The following is a 16570-nucleotide window of genomic DNA, read 5'->3' on the forward strand; positions in this document are numbered from 1 at the left end:
CTTACTCTCCTCCTCCTCCTCCTCCTCCTCCTCCTCCTCCTAATTAACTTGCCCATACATTTACATTAATTAACTACAATGGTGTATAATAGTGCTGTTTTACCTTAAGTTTATTATCTCCTCCCCCTATTTTACAGTAATTAGTCAATAAATCGTTTAATTAACTCTGCTATCAACACTGCCATTACAAGGGTTTAGTTTAGTTAGTCCATCAATTTTTTTCCCCGTTTTCTCTCCCTCTCAAATCTCCGTTTTTTCTTATTATTATCATCATTATTATTATTATTATTATTATTATTATTATTATTATTATTATTATTATTGTTTTGCTGGGGTTGTTTATTTCTTTGTTTGTTTGTGTTTTCTTTCTTTTATGTGTGTATTCAAAATTGTAAGATGTACATAAACTGATGAAGCCCTTTATGAGTTGTCTGAATTCACATAGTTATTATTATTATTATTATTTTTAGATTTTGTGTTTTCGAGTTTTATTTTTCTTCTTTTTTTATTTTTGGGGTCGGATTTGAGATTTCTTCCTTCGCCTTCCCTCCCTTCCTCTCCTTCCTTCCTTCCTTCGTCTTTCCTCCTTAATTCCTCTTTTCATTCTTTTCTCCTGCACTCCTTTCTTCCTTCCCTCCCTTCCTCTCCTTCCTTCCTTCCTTCGTCTTTCCCTTCCCTCACCTTCCCCAATCTTCCTCCTTCTTAATTCCCCTTTTCTTCCTTTTCTCCTGCACTCCTTCCTTCCTTCCTTCCTTGCCTCCCTTCCTTCCTCAAGCTCCCTCCCTCCCTTCCCTCCTTCCTCCAAGTTTCTTTCCTCCTTCACCTTCACAAGAAAAGGAAAGGAAAGGCAAAAGTGCATTAATTTCATGGTGTGTGGCAGACCCCCTCCCCCCTTCCTACCCCAGCATCTTCCCTTCCTCCTCCTCCTCCTCCTCCTCTTCTACCTTGCTTTGGGTGAACCTCTCAAGATGGTTCGCCCACTAGCACATAAAGTAAAAACAGTTGATTAGATTCACTCTCTTGTTACGAGCATAGGAACAAAACTTTTAAAAATCTACTATCCTGTTGTTTGTTTGTTTGTTTGTTTGAGATGAGAACAAACAAAGATATCAGTGTTTGTCTGTGTGTGTGTGTTTGTGTGTGTGTGAGATATACCATACTTTTAGAAGCAATACAGTTTGTAGGTTGGTGTGTGTGTATATGTGTGTGTGTGCAGCAGTAGCAGGGTATGACATAAGTATATAGTAAAGAGCTGGAACAAGAATCTCCACTCAGTCCTTAAGAAAACCCAATATAGTCACAAAAAAGGGAATTAGTGAACAGCCTATCTTCAGGAGCTTCCATATATAGACCGTGGCCTTTTGCAGTCTTCTCATGTCCATATCTATTCTTATGTGTCGCAGTCATCACCACAAGACAGAAAGAACAAGAAAAACAGAGGATTGAAAGCTCAGAATGTTGTTAAAAGCTCCCATATGTAGACTGTCTGGCCTCTTGTAGTCTCGTTATGTCCCTGTCCATTCTAATGTATCCCATAGAAATAGAAAAAAAGGAAAGAAAGAAAGCTCTGAAGGTCCTTAGACAACATGAGGAAGAAGAATGAAGGAGGAAAAACGCATAGGGAGTGATCTGAGTGTGCTGAGGAGACAGAGGTGGAGGTGGTACGGGCATTTCAAGAGGGAGGAGAAAGAGGAGGAGGAGGACCATGTATTCAGAGGAGCTGCAGAGGTGGAGGCAGAAGGAAGGAGACCAGCTTGAAGACCAAAGACCTGGAGACGCTGTGTGGATGAAGATTTGGGAAGGAGGAACACCAGGGAAGATCAAGAGTATACGACTGTCAAGAGTGGGAGATCAGGACTCATAAGCCCGTATTCTTGGATGTCTCGGTACCTCAGATCACCAGAGGGTCAGCATTATCAGACTTCCACCTCTCACGTGAACTATTTCCAAAGGCCGAATAGGTGATTAATCGGGTTTTTATGAGTGTTTTTTCACATTCATAGCACAGAAGAAAGGTCAAACTACCACCAGGATCATAAAAGCACCTCTGAAAATGCCCCAAACTCCCACGAAATCCTTGTCAAGTGTGAGGATCATAAAAGCACCTCTGAAAATGCCCCAAACTCCCGCGAAATCCTTGTCAAATGTGAGTGTAAGCAATATGGTTCCAGTTTGAAAAGAAGCCTCTCCTATTAGAACTTCCTGGGGATTTCTATAGACAGTTTTGTGACCCTTAGTACAGAAGAAGGGTCAAACTACCACCACCAGGATCATAAAAGTACCTCTGGAAATGCCCAAAACTCCTACGAAATCCTTGTGAGTGTGTAAGCAATATGGTCTCAGTTTGAAAAGCCTCTCGATCGTAAAAGTTCCTGGGGACATTTATACAGTTTTGTGATCGTGGTGATAGTTCTACACGACTTCTGTGCCTTGAACGGGAAAGTCACCCATGAAAACCTGGTTGATGACTCCTGTAGCCTTGGGAAATAGGTCATAATGGGAACTCGGCCGATACGTTAACAAGCATGACCCACAAGGACGCACGTTAAAAGAGAAGAAGAAGAAGGAACCATTTCTCAAAAGCCTCATCTACTGTTGCTATTGGTGCTGTTTCAATGTATGTGTGTGTATGTGCCTGTATGTGTGTGTATGTTGCCGCTATGTTGCTGCCATTGCCATACATATGTTGTGATGTGAATAATACCACGTAATGTTAACGAGTAATAATAATAGTAATAATAAAGGTGTCCATGCATCACAGTAGAATAATATTGTCTTGAAAAATAAATGATACTAGACCTACCTCGATGTTTGCCTATAGGCCTACCAATATATATTTTTTTAGTTAGTGTAGAAAGACCAGGAAAAAAAGGGAAGAAACAGGAATAGAACAGGAATTAAGGAGAGGAAGGAAGGAATGAGAGGAGGAGAGGAATAAGAGGAAGAGAGATGAAAGGAGGAAGAGGAAGAGGGAGAAGAACAGAGAAATGAGAGGAGGAGAAGAAGAGGAATATATAAGAGGAGAAAGGAAGGAAAAGAGAAGTGAAGAGGAAGAGGAATAAGAGGGAGAGGCACAAAAGAGGAATGAAGAGGAAACGAGGAAGTAGAGAAATAATGATTGGAGGAATTAAGAGGAATAAGTAAAGAGGAATGAGCAAGAGGAGGAAGAGGAAGAATGAAAAGGACGCCGGGAAAGAGGAATATTAGAGGAGGAAGAGGAATGAAAGGAGAAAATGAGAAAGGAAAACGGAAGGAAAAAAACGAGAAGGATAAAAGAGGAAAGATAATGGAGAAGGAAGGAAAGATATGGTGGTAAGATAAGTATAAGATAATGCCCATAATAGGATACGTAATGATATGTAATTAAGTACTATAGCTAATATAATGCCTATACTATACTATATTAAATTAGCTAGCAGGCAGATGTGGCAACCCTGTCTATTGGGCCATAGCAAGCTAAACACTGTCAAAATGGCCAAATTTAAGTCTTGATATTGAAATTTAGGTCAAAGTGAGTGTATTTAGGCTAAACACTTGAAAGAAAAAGTCATAATTTATATTTTCAGGACTCGGAAACTGGCAGATTTGGCAGAACTGCGCACGGCGGATGGTTCTTCTCTGGAAATTTCTTTTATATTTGATGGCCTTAATTAGTTTTAAGGCTACTCGCTATATTATCGTGTCTTTCTATTAATTTATTTATAGATCGTTCCTGTGTAAGATTTTTTTAGAAGAGTGACTGAGGAACCATGATTGGCGCCTGCCGAGAGAAGCGAGGATTTGGCGCCACTCCCGGGCCGACCTCCATCCCAGGCAGACACACGGCAGGACGCTCCTCGTTATGGCGCCAAATATTCATCACTGCAATGTTCTCCCCGGTTATTATGGAGCCAGCAGGACTTAATAAAGGTAAGTTAATGACAGGGAGCGGGGGAGAAGGGCGAGGGAGGTGAATATAAAGTGTGTTGCGAGGACAAACTTAATTATTTCTTTCAGCGATATCAATTTGTCTGTCATTATTTATTCATCTATATTATATTTTCGTTGTAATGTATAGTTTTTAGTTTAATTATAATGTTCTTGAAAGGCTTATTAATTATTTGGCTGACAGGTTACGTAGGCTTAATTATTCCTTTATTACGTATTCCATTAATTATTAGTCATTTATTATCTCATTACCTAATTTATTCCTGTTATTCGTCTGTGTTATATTTTTTTGCGGTAATTCAGAGTTCATTTAATCTTGAAAGGCTCATTTATTCTTTCATTGCCTAATTTACTACTGTTATTCGTCTGTGTTATATTTTTGCGGTAATTAAGGGTTTTTAGGTTCATTTAATATTCTCGAAAGGCTCATTTATTTTCTCATTACCTTACTTATTCCTGTTATTCGTCTGTGTTACATTTTTGCGGTAATTCATTTTTTTTTAGGTTCATTTAATATTTTCAAAAGGCTTACTAATTCCCATGGCTAGGCTTATTTACTCCTTTATCACTTATTTTCTTATTTTTTTACTATTTCATTACTTTATTTATTCATCTGTTAGAGTTTCCCGGTAATCTAGCTGTTGTTTTTAGCTTTAATAAATGTCTGGCTCCAGTGCTTATGTTTCCCTTATTAATGTGACGGCGAAGCAAGTCTCAGGTAAGTTTTAATGTGTTTTTATTCAATGTTTAATTTCCACGACATTAAATATTGGTTTTATTAGTATGGCGACGCGGAATGATGCGCGCGGCCATATCTCGCTCCCCGTAACACACGTAAACTAACCTTCAAACCTCCCGGAAGAAACATAATTAAGGTGTCTAATTATCAAAACTAGCCTCCCGGGAAGCTATAGTGCAGATTAACCCTCGAAAAACGCGTGAAAAATGCCTATTATATGTCTGCGTGGCTTTGGTCAGTGATTTTGGCGGGAAATGGTCCATAGCGTCCCTGTTCTTTGCTCTGATTGGCTCCCGGGGGTCTTGCTGTGCGCTGATTGGCTCCGAGTCCCGCCCTTTTCTCTCGAGCTCTCTGATTGGTCGCGGCACCTTGGAAGGACTCCGCCATAGCAACTTTTGGCGCCAACACTGTCAGTACGTCCTGTCACCTTCAATATATGCCATTATGCTCAATACCTTGCCTCCACGAGCTTGCCAGAGCCGTGTTCAGTATTATTTGAGGTCAGAAATTATTAGAAGTGTTAGAAGTTATTATTTTGTCGCTGGATAAACGATATTGGTTTTATTAATAACGCGACAATATCTCGCTGCCTGTCATACACGTTCAAAACTCCCGGAATAATAATTAACGTGGATAAAAATTAAAACCAACCTCCTAGAAAGCCACAGTGAAGTGTAAGGCTTAAAAGAATCCTGAAAAGAACCATATAATGTCTTCAATATATCGCTGCCTGTCATAAACGTTTATTAACCTTCAGATCTACCGGGAAAGTGTAAAAAAAGTGCGCAATAATTAAAACCAACCTCCTGGAAAGCCATAGTGAAGTACAAGGCTGAAATCAATCGTGAAAAGTACCATCATCTATGTCTTTGGATTTGGCGGGAGAGGGCGGCGTCCCTGTTCAGACCTCCCGGAAAAAGTATAGAAAAGAGCGCAAAAATTAAAACCAACCTCCTGGAAAGCCATATTGAAGTACAAGGCTTAAATTAATCATGAAAAGTACCATCATCTATGTCTTTGGATTTGGCGGGAGAGGGCGGCGTCGCTGTTCTCTGCTCTGATTGGCTGCCCGGAGCTAGCTGGGCGCTGATTGGCTGAGAGTTTTGGCGCCAACATGGGCATCCCCATCCCCCTTCACGCGGCGGCTACGCTGATACACGCTATTCTTCTTGCCCTTACGAGCTTCCTAGGGCCTTGTGCATTGTTATTTGAGGTAAGACAGTGTTAGAAGATATTATTATGTTACGGGAGATACGATAAAGCTGTGTTACGGGGCTGTGTGGCGTCTAACGTGTTGAGGTGACGGGCGGGGAGGCACGCTGACACTATATTTTTTGCCTGTACGAGCTTGCTAGGGCCGCGAGTAGTGTTATTTGAGGTAAGACAGTGTTGGAAGATAGTATTCTGTTACTGGAGATATGATAAAGCTGTGTTACGCGGTTGTGGAGGGCTGTGTGGCGTCTAACGCCCCTTTCACACTTGCGGGCGATTCCCGCGTCCGCGCTTATAACGCAGATCCGCGTCAACTTATGACTTATGTTTTCTATGGAACCTTTCACACGCCGCGGACGTCACCAGCAGGCAGGCGAAATTCAACGCGGGCTGTCCTTGGGTCATCTGCGGGCCCGCGTCCGCGCATAGCAGCCAAGGGTGTTTTCACACGCCGCGGAAGATGCCCGGGGCCCGCGCATCTCTCCGAAGAAAACGCTCAGTATCCTGGTTGATTTCAATGTAATTTGTTGTGCGTTCATTTTCCTGTTTCACTTTTTATTTTTAACTTTATTTATAGGAAGAATTTTGATGCTCTTCTCCCTCGTGTTTTACTTCCTCATCTTCTCTCTCCCTAGCTTCTCTCCTTTTTCCCATTTTCTCTTTTTATTCTGCCAGCTATCTTAATTTTTGGTCTTTCATTTTATTAATTTTATTCCTTTATCTCCCTTCTCCTGCTCTATTTTTGTCTCTCCTTTCCTCCAGATGACCTTGCTTTCCCTGGCTTTCCTTACATTTTCCTGTCTTTCTCCTGTCTCCTTCCACCTTCGTGCGGGTGGCGGGCAGTTTCCACCCGCTCCGTCTGAAAGGATACGCGGGCCTCACCCTCAAGTGTGAAAGGGGCCTAACGTGTTGAGGTGACGGGCGGGGAGGTACGCTGACACTATTTCCTTTACGAGCTTCCTAGGGCCTTGTGCATTGTTATTTGAGTTAAGACAGTGTTGGAAGATATTGTGTTACTGGAGATACGATAAAGCTGCGTTACGGGGCTATGTGACGTCTAATAACGTGTTGCTGGGGCCTCTATAATTGTGTTACGGTGTTATAGGTGGCTGTGTTGGTGTTACGTTATTATTTTGTTACCAAGCTGTGATTATGTTGCGTGTGTGCTGTGTTGCGTCTACGTGTTGGGGTGACGGTGGGCGGGGAGGTGTGACGTGTGTTCCGGTGTTATGAGACGGTGTTACGTTGCTATTTTGTTACCTACCAAACCACCTAGCGGTTTTTTGTTTTTTTTGTTCCCTTTTCTGTTTTGTTGCCCTTGAGCTGTCTCCCTTACTGTAAAAAAAAAAAAAAGGGTGACAGGGCCGTGTCTAATTTCCTCTATTTCTTCCACAGGTGTCAAGTGCCCATGCTGTGGTTGTGGCACTGAAACACTACAACACCTTCTATTAGACTGTCCTGAATATGATGACCTCAAAGTTGAATTTAACTTAATGCAAGAAATTTAAAACAGGAATAGAGATGACAAGCTTGGTAGTATACTAGCATTTGACAGATTGAAGAAATAGAAACCAGAGAAGAATTTGTGAAAAGACTGTGGAATACCAGAAAAAAATCAAGAACATAGAAGTGAAATCCAGGAGAAGATGAAAAAAAAAAAAAAAACGAATATGACACACACGCCTTAATGCCCACCAACACAGACTGAATGCTGCAGGACCCACACTGCCCATGGTGCCCCATGCATCCCAACATGCCAGAACACTCCCTGCTCCATTGCCCAAAATGCCACTCCCTCTGCACCAACCTCATAGTATCCCTAACCAGGCTCCACATCCACAGGCCAAGAAGAAAAAAGGAACAAGAAGAAAAAGAAATTTAACCAGCCCCAAAAAACACTCCAGAAGAAGAAGAAGAAGAAACAGAAACATCTACTCAACAAGAACTTCACATGGAAGCCGTCACAAAGGCCAGCCCCCTAAAACGCTCCAGAAGAAGAAGAAAAAGAAACGTCTACTCAACAAGAACTAAATAGTGGAAGCCGTTACAAAAGCCAGCCCCCTAAAACACTCCAGAAGAAGAAAAAGAAGCGTCTACTCAATAAGAACTTCATAGTGGGAGCCATTACAAAGGCCGGCCTCCTAAAACACTCCAGAAGAAGAAGAAAAAGAGACATCCACTCAACAAGAACTTCACAGTGGCAGCCGTTACAAAAACTAACCCCCTAAAACGCTCCAGAAGAAGAAGAAGAAAAAGAAGCATCCACTCAACATGAACTTCACAGTGGGAGCCATCACAAAAGCCAGCCCCTTAAACCATTCCAGAAAAAGAAGAAAAAGAAACATCCGCTCAACAAGGACTTCACAGTGGGAGCTGTCACAAAGGCCAGCCCCCTAAAACACTCCAGAAGAAGAAGAAAAAGAAAGGTCTACTCAACAAGAACTAAATAGTGGAAGCCGTTATAAAAGCCAGCCCCCTAAAACACTCCAGAAGAAGAAGAAAAAGAAACGTCTACTTAACAAGAACTTCATAGTGGGAGCCGTTACAAAGGCCGGGCCCCTAAAACACTCAGAAGAAGAAGAAAAAGAAGCATCCACTCAACATGAACTTCAAAGTGGGAGCCATCACAAAAGCCAGCCCCTTAAACCATTCCAGAAAAAGAAGAAAAAGAAACATCCACTCAACAAGGACTTCACAGTGGGAGCCGTCACAAAGGCCAGCCCCCTAAAACACTCCAGAAGAAGAAGAAAAAGAAAGGTCTACTCAACAAGAACTAAATAGTGGAAGCCGTTATAAAAGCCAGCCCCCTAAAACACTCCAGAAGAAGAAGAAAAAGAAAGGTCTACTCAACAAGAACTAAATAGTGGGAACCGTTACAAAGGCCGGCCCCCTAAAACACTCAGAAGAAGAAGAAAAAGAAGCATCCACTCAACATGAACTTCACAGTGGGAGCCATCACAAAAGCCAGCCCCTTAAACCATTCCAGAAAAAGAAGAAAAAGAAACATCCACTCAACAAGGACTTCACAGTGGGAGCCGTCACAAAGGCCAGCCCCCTAAAACACTCCAGAAGAAGAAGAAAAAGAAAGGTCTACTCAACAAGAACTAAATAGTGGGAACCGTTACAAAAGCCAGCCCCCTAAAACACTCCAGAAGAAGAAGAAAAAGAAGCATCTCAACTAGGACTTCACAATGGGAGCCGTCACAAAAGCCAGCCCCCTAAGACATTGAAGAACAGGCTTATCCAACGCCTGCTACAGGAGTGGACTGGACTGGCGCCTGACAAGTGAACTGAGATGGAGTAACGACGTCAGGGTGGCTCCTTAAACAGGTGTGTGGATTTACCTTTTGCATTAGGTATTCTCTTCATTACTAATATATTTCCAAGTTTTTTTTTTTTTTTTTTTTTTTTTTTTTTTCTCATACATTAACAAGGTTTTATTATTAATATATCAATTTGGTATTCACTTTACAATTGTATCACCATTTTTTTCTACTAATATAGCAATCAAGGTTTTCATTAATATATATATATATATATATATATATATATATATATATATATATATATATTATATATATATATATATATATATATATATATATATATATATATATATGTACTCTATTCTTTACTAATGTATCAACAAGGTTTCCATTATTAATATATCAACTAGGTATTCTGTTCTATTCAAGTATATGACCTAGCTTTTCTTTGCAAATATATCCACACTGTTTGGGCAAGACTTCCTATATAATATCCAAGGTTTTTATTGTTGATATATACACAAAATTATGGTATGCTTTTGCTGCCTTTAATAAGCTGTAGTTTCAAGCAGTATATCAAGCCCTATGGTTATTTCTATTTCTATATGCAAATACCTCTTGTTATTATTATGCCCTACAAAGGTGACATAAGTGAGAGCATTAGTTTCCCTTGCCTCAGTCAGCATCTCCCACTGATATGCTCACTTGTGTCTCCTTTTATGTGCTTCAGTATTACCCATGTAGTATATCAAGCCCTATTTCGATTTCTAGGTTCATATACAAATAAGTGACATAAGTGAGAGCATTAGTTTCCCTTGCCTCAGTCAGCACTTCTTACTGATACGCTCACTTGTGTCTCCTTTTACATGCTTCAGTATATATTATGTACCTATGTAGTATATCAAGCCCTATTTTAATTTCTAGGTTCATATACAAATGCCTTTTAGTGTTATACCCTAGAAAGGAGTGAGGATGATAGTCCTTGCATGAGCTAATGATTATGAAGTTATTAAAATTAATGAAAATGAAGTAGATAAATAAGATTGAACTAAGGGCGTATTATTATAACCAAATATAAACCTTTCTGCCTTTTGTAAGCGGTGTATAACGATAATCCTTGCAAGAGCTAACAGTATTGAGTATCTGGTGGCATCTCTGAGAAAGAACTGTTTTGACTCAACTCAGTTCTTCTTTTCTATTTCGTGAAAATTAATACTGGCTGTCGTTTTGAGCCAAATGTCCAAATGTGGTACCTGCTGATTGAAAAAAAAATATTTACCCTTTGCTGGTAAGATTTTAACCCGTTAGCAGCGGAGATCATGTTTCTTAATGGTCCCTCCAAGCAAGAAAAATGAGAAAAAATCACCCCTCACACAAACCATTCCATAATATATATCAAAGCATTTGTGATCAGATTATGTATCATCTATTTTCGGGGGTTTATATCATAGCACAAATTTGGCCCGTCGCTGCTACACAGTAAAGCCACAAATTTGGCCCGTCGCTGCTACTGGGTTAAGATTTGCGTTTGGTGGTGGTGTGTGTGACCACTGAGGGGCAAGTCAAAACAGTTCTTGTCTCCGAGTCGCCGCCGGATAGCCAATACAGTCCATTATGAAGTTACTGACATTTGTATTGGTCCAAGTCCACACCAAGCTGATCTCTGGGCTGCAGGCTTCTGGTGTCCCCTGTAGTGAGGGATTTAGGCAGGCACATCACACTGTTGTCATCTAGCGTTACTTTCGACGTCCTCACAGTCTGGCTCTTTTGAATTTCCACGAACATTTGCCTTCCGTAACCTACCTTATCCTACCTTATTCCCTAACTTTCCTTACCCTTCCCTTCCCTTCTTTAATCTTCCCTTACCTTCCCTAACCTTCCTTACCTGTCTTACCCTTCCCTAACTTTCCCTACCCTTCCCTTCCCTTCTTTAAATCTTCCCTAACCTTCCTTACCTTCCCTTCCCTAATATTACCTAACCTTCCTTACCCTTCCCTAACTTTCCTTACCCTTCCCTTCCCTTCTTTAAATCTTCCCTAACCTTCCTTACCTTCTTTACCTTTCCCTAACTTTCCGTACCCTTCTCTTCCCTTCTTTAAATCTTCCCTACCTTCCTTACCTTCCCTTCCCTAATATTACCTAACCTTCCTTACCTTCCCTTACCTTCCTTACTCTTCCCTAACTTTCCTTACTCTTCCCTTCCCTTCTATAATCTTCCCTAACCTTCCTTACCTTACTTTCCCTTATCTTCTCTAACCTTCCTTACCCTTCCCTAACTTTCCTTAACCTGCTCTTTCCTTCCCTTCCCTTCTTTTCCTTAATCTTCCTTGCCCTTACTATCCCTAACCTTCCTTACCTTCCCTAACCTTCCTTACCCTCTCCTACCTTCTTTACCCTTCCCTACCTTTGCTTACTTTCCCTTACCTTCCCTAACCTTCCATGAAAACCTGGTTAACCATGGGAAATAGTTGTTATGGTTGCCTGGTATGTTTAATAATATGGACCTTGGCGTGACCACTCCCTTCCCTCCTCAGGTGGTGTGGGAGTGCTACACTCCACAGCCACAGAGGCGCCACCCTGCCAAGACCACAGCAAGAGGAGGAAGAGCTCTGCAGTACTAAGTTAAGTACCTCGTCATGACATTCCGAGTGTTTTTCCTCATTTTTACCTTCTATTCAAAACTTTATTTTCTAATGAACCTGATCTTTTTCTCAGCTTGCCTCCTCCTACTCCTTCAGCTTCCTTTTCCTCCTTGTGTGGCTGTGTCCGTCCCGACATCCAGCGAGACCATCCCGACGTCGTAACACCCGTTTGGGAGTGGGGGGACTCATGAAGGCGGCGGCGGCAGCCCTAAGGTGGGGAGGGTTGCGCCGACACCTCCACTCCGTTTCGGCGGAATGTGGCTGGCTAGGGTGGCCTGAACCACTGTCTGGGTTGTTTGTCGTTCAGTCGGATTGAGGATCTGCCTCCCTTGAGGTGCACATGTCATAGTGGTGGCAGAAGAGAGTGTGAAAGGTGTGTGAGTGAAGCTGATGTCATCCAGACGTCGTAACACCGTTGGGTGGGGCGGGGCTCTCATGTCAAGTCTCCCCGCGGTGCACATGTCACAGAGGTGCAAACAGCATGGCCTTCTTTCCTATCTTTTCCCCCTCCTCCTCCACCTCCCTCCCCCACACACCTCCTGCTGTTATATCGTCACCTTCGTAAAGAAACTGTCTAAGTCATTATTTTCTACTTTTAAGGAAATCAGAAAAGAATTCATTGTCTCATTTGGCTTCACACTCAAACTCTGAATAATGAAGGGAACCATACAAAAAATGGGCGTCACATGTTAAAAAAAATTAATGTAAACAAAAACCTGGAAATCGCTGAAAACAGACTTAGGCAATTATTTTATGAGGTTGGCGATGTTGAAATAGGTTTCTCACCCTCTATTTAGGGACGTTCACTAATTTTCTTGTTCTCCTCCCCTTCTCCTCCTCCCCTTGCTTATCGGTGGATGGAGGAGGATCACTAGGATGAGGATGCAGAGGCGTTTCGACCATGAGGAAGCAGGAGACTAAAAGCAGAGACGTAGGAAGAGAAAGGTGAGCTGTATTATCTCTCGCTATCCTGGATTTTCATTATTCATTTTTACTTCCTTCTCTGTTATATTTTGAATGGTAGTGTAACTAGTGTTAAAGGATTAAAGGACAGGTTTGGGGCATAGGCTAAAGCTGCAGATGGTCGCAGTGCTCAGCGTTAGCACAGTTGCTTTCCCCAGGTTGCTTGAGGTACACATTTATCCCCCAGCTGCTAAGGGATGATGAACAGCTGAGTGGGCATATGGTGATGTAGAATATAAGTCAAAGAAGATATAACGTTGTCCACACACAAAGTCATTATAGCTGCCGCATCATCCAGGATAATCACAAACTCCTATTGATTCAGTTTGCAGAAGATGTGAACCTTTATATAACTAACAACAAACTTTCTTTCAGGCCAGCAAGACAGCAGATGTAGGCGGTGTAGATCGGGGGGAGACACTTTGCACAGCTCCATCACACTAAGGTAGCGACTGATTTCTTTCCTTGCATTTAAAACTTCATTAGATAAGATTATGCCTAGAGGTCAAATAGTGCTGTTGAATGTGAAGTTTTTAGCATGAAGTCATTAGCTGTGCCATCATCCAGGATAATCTTTCAGTTTGCAGAAAATGTAAACCTTTATCTGGCTAACAGTAGACTTTCTTTCAGGCCAGCAAGACGGCCAGTGCAGTGAAGAGGAGGAAGAAGGCTGCAGTAGGCTGTGGAGAAGCAGTGTGAGTGTGTGGAGGATACTTGACACAGCACCATCACACACCTGGCAAAGGTATGTAGTGACTGATTTCTTTCGTTGCATTCAAAACTTCATTAGATACGATTATGGGTAGAGGTCTAATTGTGCTGCTGGGCGTGAATTCGTTTAACCATGAAGTTGTAAGCTGTGCCATCATTCAGGATAATCACAAACTCTTGAAGATTCAGTTTGCTGAAATGGAAACCTTTATCTGACTAACACCAGGCTTTATTCCAGGCTGGGAAATGAGAATAAAGAAGACAAGAAGAAAGAAAAAATACAAGAAGTAAGATGAAGAAGACAAGAAGAAAGAAGGAAAGAGGTGCCACATATACAGGTTAAAGGTTAAATGGAGGAGGTCACTCATTCTGTCTATCCGAGAGGTCTGATGTGTTACGTACGAGGGCTGCTATTTAAATGTAACATGCTGGGTAACATATTTAAGTGTAACGTGCTGGGTAACATATTTTAAGTGTAACGTGCTGGGTAACATTTAAATGGTAACGTGCTGGATAACATATTTAAGTGTAATGTGCTGGGTAACATATTTAAGTGTAATGTGCTGGGTAACATATTTAGTGTAACATGCTGGGGAATATATTTATGTGTGACGTGCTGTGTTATATATTTAAGTGTTACGTTCTGGGAGAATATTTAGGTGACGTGCTTGGTAATATATTTAAGTGTGACGTGCTGGGTAATATATTTAAGTGTAACGTGCTGGGTAAAATATTTAAGTGTGATGCGCTGGGGAATGTATTTAAGTGTAACGTGCTTGGTAACATTTAAGTGTGACGTTCTGTGGAAAATATTTGTGTTACGTGCGGGGAAAAGTATTTAAGTGTTACATGCTGGGTAATATATTTAAAGGTAATATGGTGGCATAATTCATTTAAGGGAATATGGTGGTGTAATATATTTAAAGGTAATATGGTGGCGTAATACATTTAAGGTAATATGCTAACGTAATATACTTGAAGGTAACATGCTGGGGTAATACATTTAAGGTAATATGCTGGCGTAATACATTTAAGGTAATATGCTGGCGTAATACATTTAAGGTAATATGCTGGCATAATACATTTAAGGTAATATGCTGGGGGGTATATTTTAAGGCAATGTACTAACTTATAGAGTAATGGTGATGCTACGGTCGTAACAACCCATACTGCTTCTGCTGCATCTGCTATCACAACCCATCCTGCTGCATCCGCTATCACAACCCATCCTGCTGCATCCGCTATCACAACCCATCCTGCTGCATCCGCTATCACAACCCATCCTGCTGCATCCGCTATCACAACCCATCCTGCTGCATTCGCTATCATAACTCATCCTGCGCCATCCGCTATCACAACCGATCCTGCGCCATCTGCTGTCACAAATCGTACTCCGCTATCACAACCCGTCCTGCTGCGTCCTTTATCACAACTCGTTCTGCTCCGTTATCACAACCCATGCTGCTCCGCTATTACAACACGTACAGCTACATCCGCTATTGCAACAACCCACACTGGTTTTGCAATCACAACACGAATTGCTGCTTCGGCTATCATTACCCTGAACTGATGCTTCCATTGTCAACAACTCGTACTGCTTTTGAAGGTGCAACAACCTGTTTTGCTTCCACTGCTGGTGGCAGTGGCTGAGTGGTTATTGCTCCTGCTGTCACATCAACATGGTTGCAACAACCCGAATAATGAATTTCCTGATCAAAGATCAGAGAGGATTAGGCCTACAGGGGAAACCTCTTAAATAAAAACGCGCCTGGACTTTTACCTCTTGAGGTGGTGTGGAAAAAAAGTCAAAACGTGAAAATAAAGTATCATATACTCCTATGAAAGTGTCTCAGTCCTATGAGAACAAAAGGTTGAGAGGGCTCATCCTCCAAAATGAAAAGTTAATAAAATTATATTATTTCTTACATAAACCTTCGTACTTGCAGTAAGGGTAATAAATACTGATCTTTGTGAATAAATAAATATACATAACAAGTAAAAGAAAGATGAATAAAATGTTTTCCTGCATTCCCAGTCAGCAGCATAAATGTAACGCAAGGGTTGTAGTCCCTGGACAACGTGTGGACCCCAGAGTCGTGAGTTTCGTCTGCGTCCTCTGCCTAGTTCCCTCGACTTGTGGCACCACACACTATAGAATCTGGCGAGCAACACATGGCTTGGGAAAGCTATTTCCGAAGACCATGAAGGAGGAGTCAGGTTCTCGCAAGTGTTTTTCATGCTGCAGAAGCATTGTCAAACTATCACCACACTCATCAGACTTTCCATGGTAATATTACCACCACCTGTAGGAAAGAAAGCCTTACCATACAACCTCTACTTATACCATACCAAATACAAGTACCAAAACCTTACCAAATACCTTACTGGATACTTTCAGCCTCTACCTATATGCCTTACCAAATACTGCAAGTCTACAGTCACTTGTGGCTAATTCGTTTGGTATTGAATTATTTGCCCTTGTGTTTTTAGTATGTTTTATCTTTTACTGCTACCATGATGTGTGTACGCCTGGAGGGGACTGCTTGGGTCTAATATTTTTTTCTGTTTTCCCTTGATGCCCTTTTGTGCCTCTAAATACTAGTAGGTAATGATAACGTCCATCTGCAAACGATTCCTGCCTGTGATCATGTGGAAGCTGAAGGTTAGTAAGTATACTCGCCGCTGGTTTGTGCATCTTTTCTAAGAATATTACCTGGAACAAGTAATTGGTTACCTAACAAGAGCAAGGGTTGATCTAAAAGAATAATTTGCTTGTTGCAGCACTGCACCACATTAAATTTCATGTACTAGGACTGTTGGAGGTCTTATTTGTACTCTGTCTTTGCCGGCTCTTAATAACGACTTCAGCAATGACAACCATGAGCAAGGGTTGATTTATAAGATTCATATCCCCAAGTGGTGCATAGAAAGGGTCTTGTATTCTAAAATTTTGCCTATCTAGCCATGCCAATTTTTTTTATATATACTGAAGCTTTTATCATGAACAGGGGTGGAATTCTAAGATTGATTAACATTTCCTAATGGCTTATGGACTGGGAAGAGGTCTTTTAATCAGTTTTGTTCATCTTTTGGTTTAGCAATGACTTACT

General features: G+C 41.4%; 2 long non-coding RNA genes across 6 annotated transcripts; one reads left to right on the top strand and one right to left on the bottom strand.

Moving 5' to 3' along the window:
- Positions 1-272: 272 nt before the first annotated feature.
- LOC127002218 (uncharacterized) lies at positions 273-2761 on the bottom strand. The gene is made up of 2 exons (XR_007755887.1): positions 2106-2761; positions 273-2045 (listed from the first exon to the last, which is right to left on the bottom strand). It is a non-coding gene; the product is annotated as an uncharacterized LOC127002218 (long non-coding RNA).
- A 1011-nt stretch (positions 2762-3772) lies between these two features.
- LOC127002215 (uncharacterized) lies at positions 3773-15199 on the top strand. 5 transcript variants are annotated; one of them, XR_007755883.1, is made up of 8 exons: positions 3773-3909; positions 7274-8718; positions 8967-9208; positions 11679-12731; positions 13125-13194; positions 13380-13494; positions 13699-14495; positions 14550-15199. It is a non-coding gene; the product is annotated as an uncharacterized LOC127002215 (long non-coding RNA). The 5 variants fall into 5 exon arrangements; XR_007755880.1 differs by having other exon boundaries at positions 7274-9208; positions 13699-14441; positions 14496-15199; XR_007755879.1 differs by having other exon boundaries at positions 7274-9208; positions 14550-15198.
- Positions 15200-16570: the final 1371 nt, after the last annotated feature.

The sequence above is a fragment of the Eriocheir sinensis genome, chromosome 22 (assembly GCF_024679095.1).
Source record: "Eriocheir sinensis breed Jianghai 21 chromosome 22, ASM2467909v1, whole genome shotgun sequence".
Lineage (NCBI taxonomy): Eukaryota > Metazoa > Arthropoda > Malacostraca > Decapoda > Varunidae > Eriocheir > Eriocheir sinensis.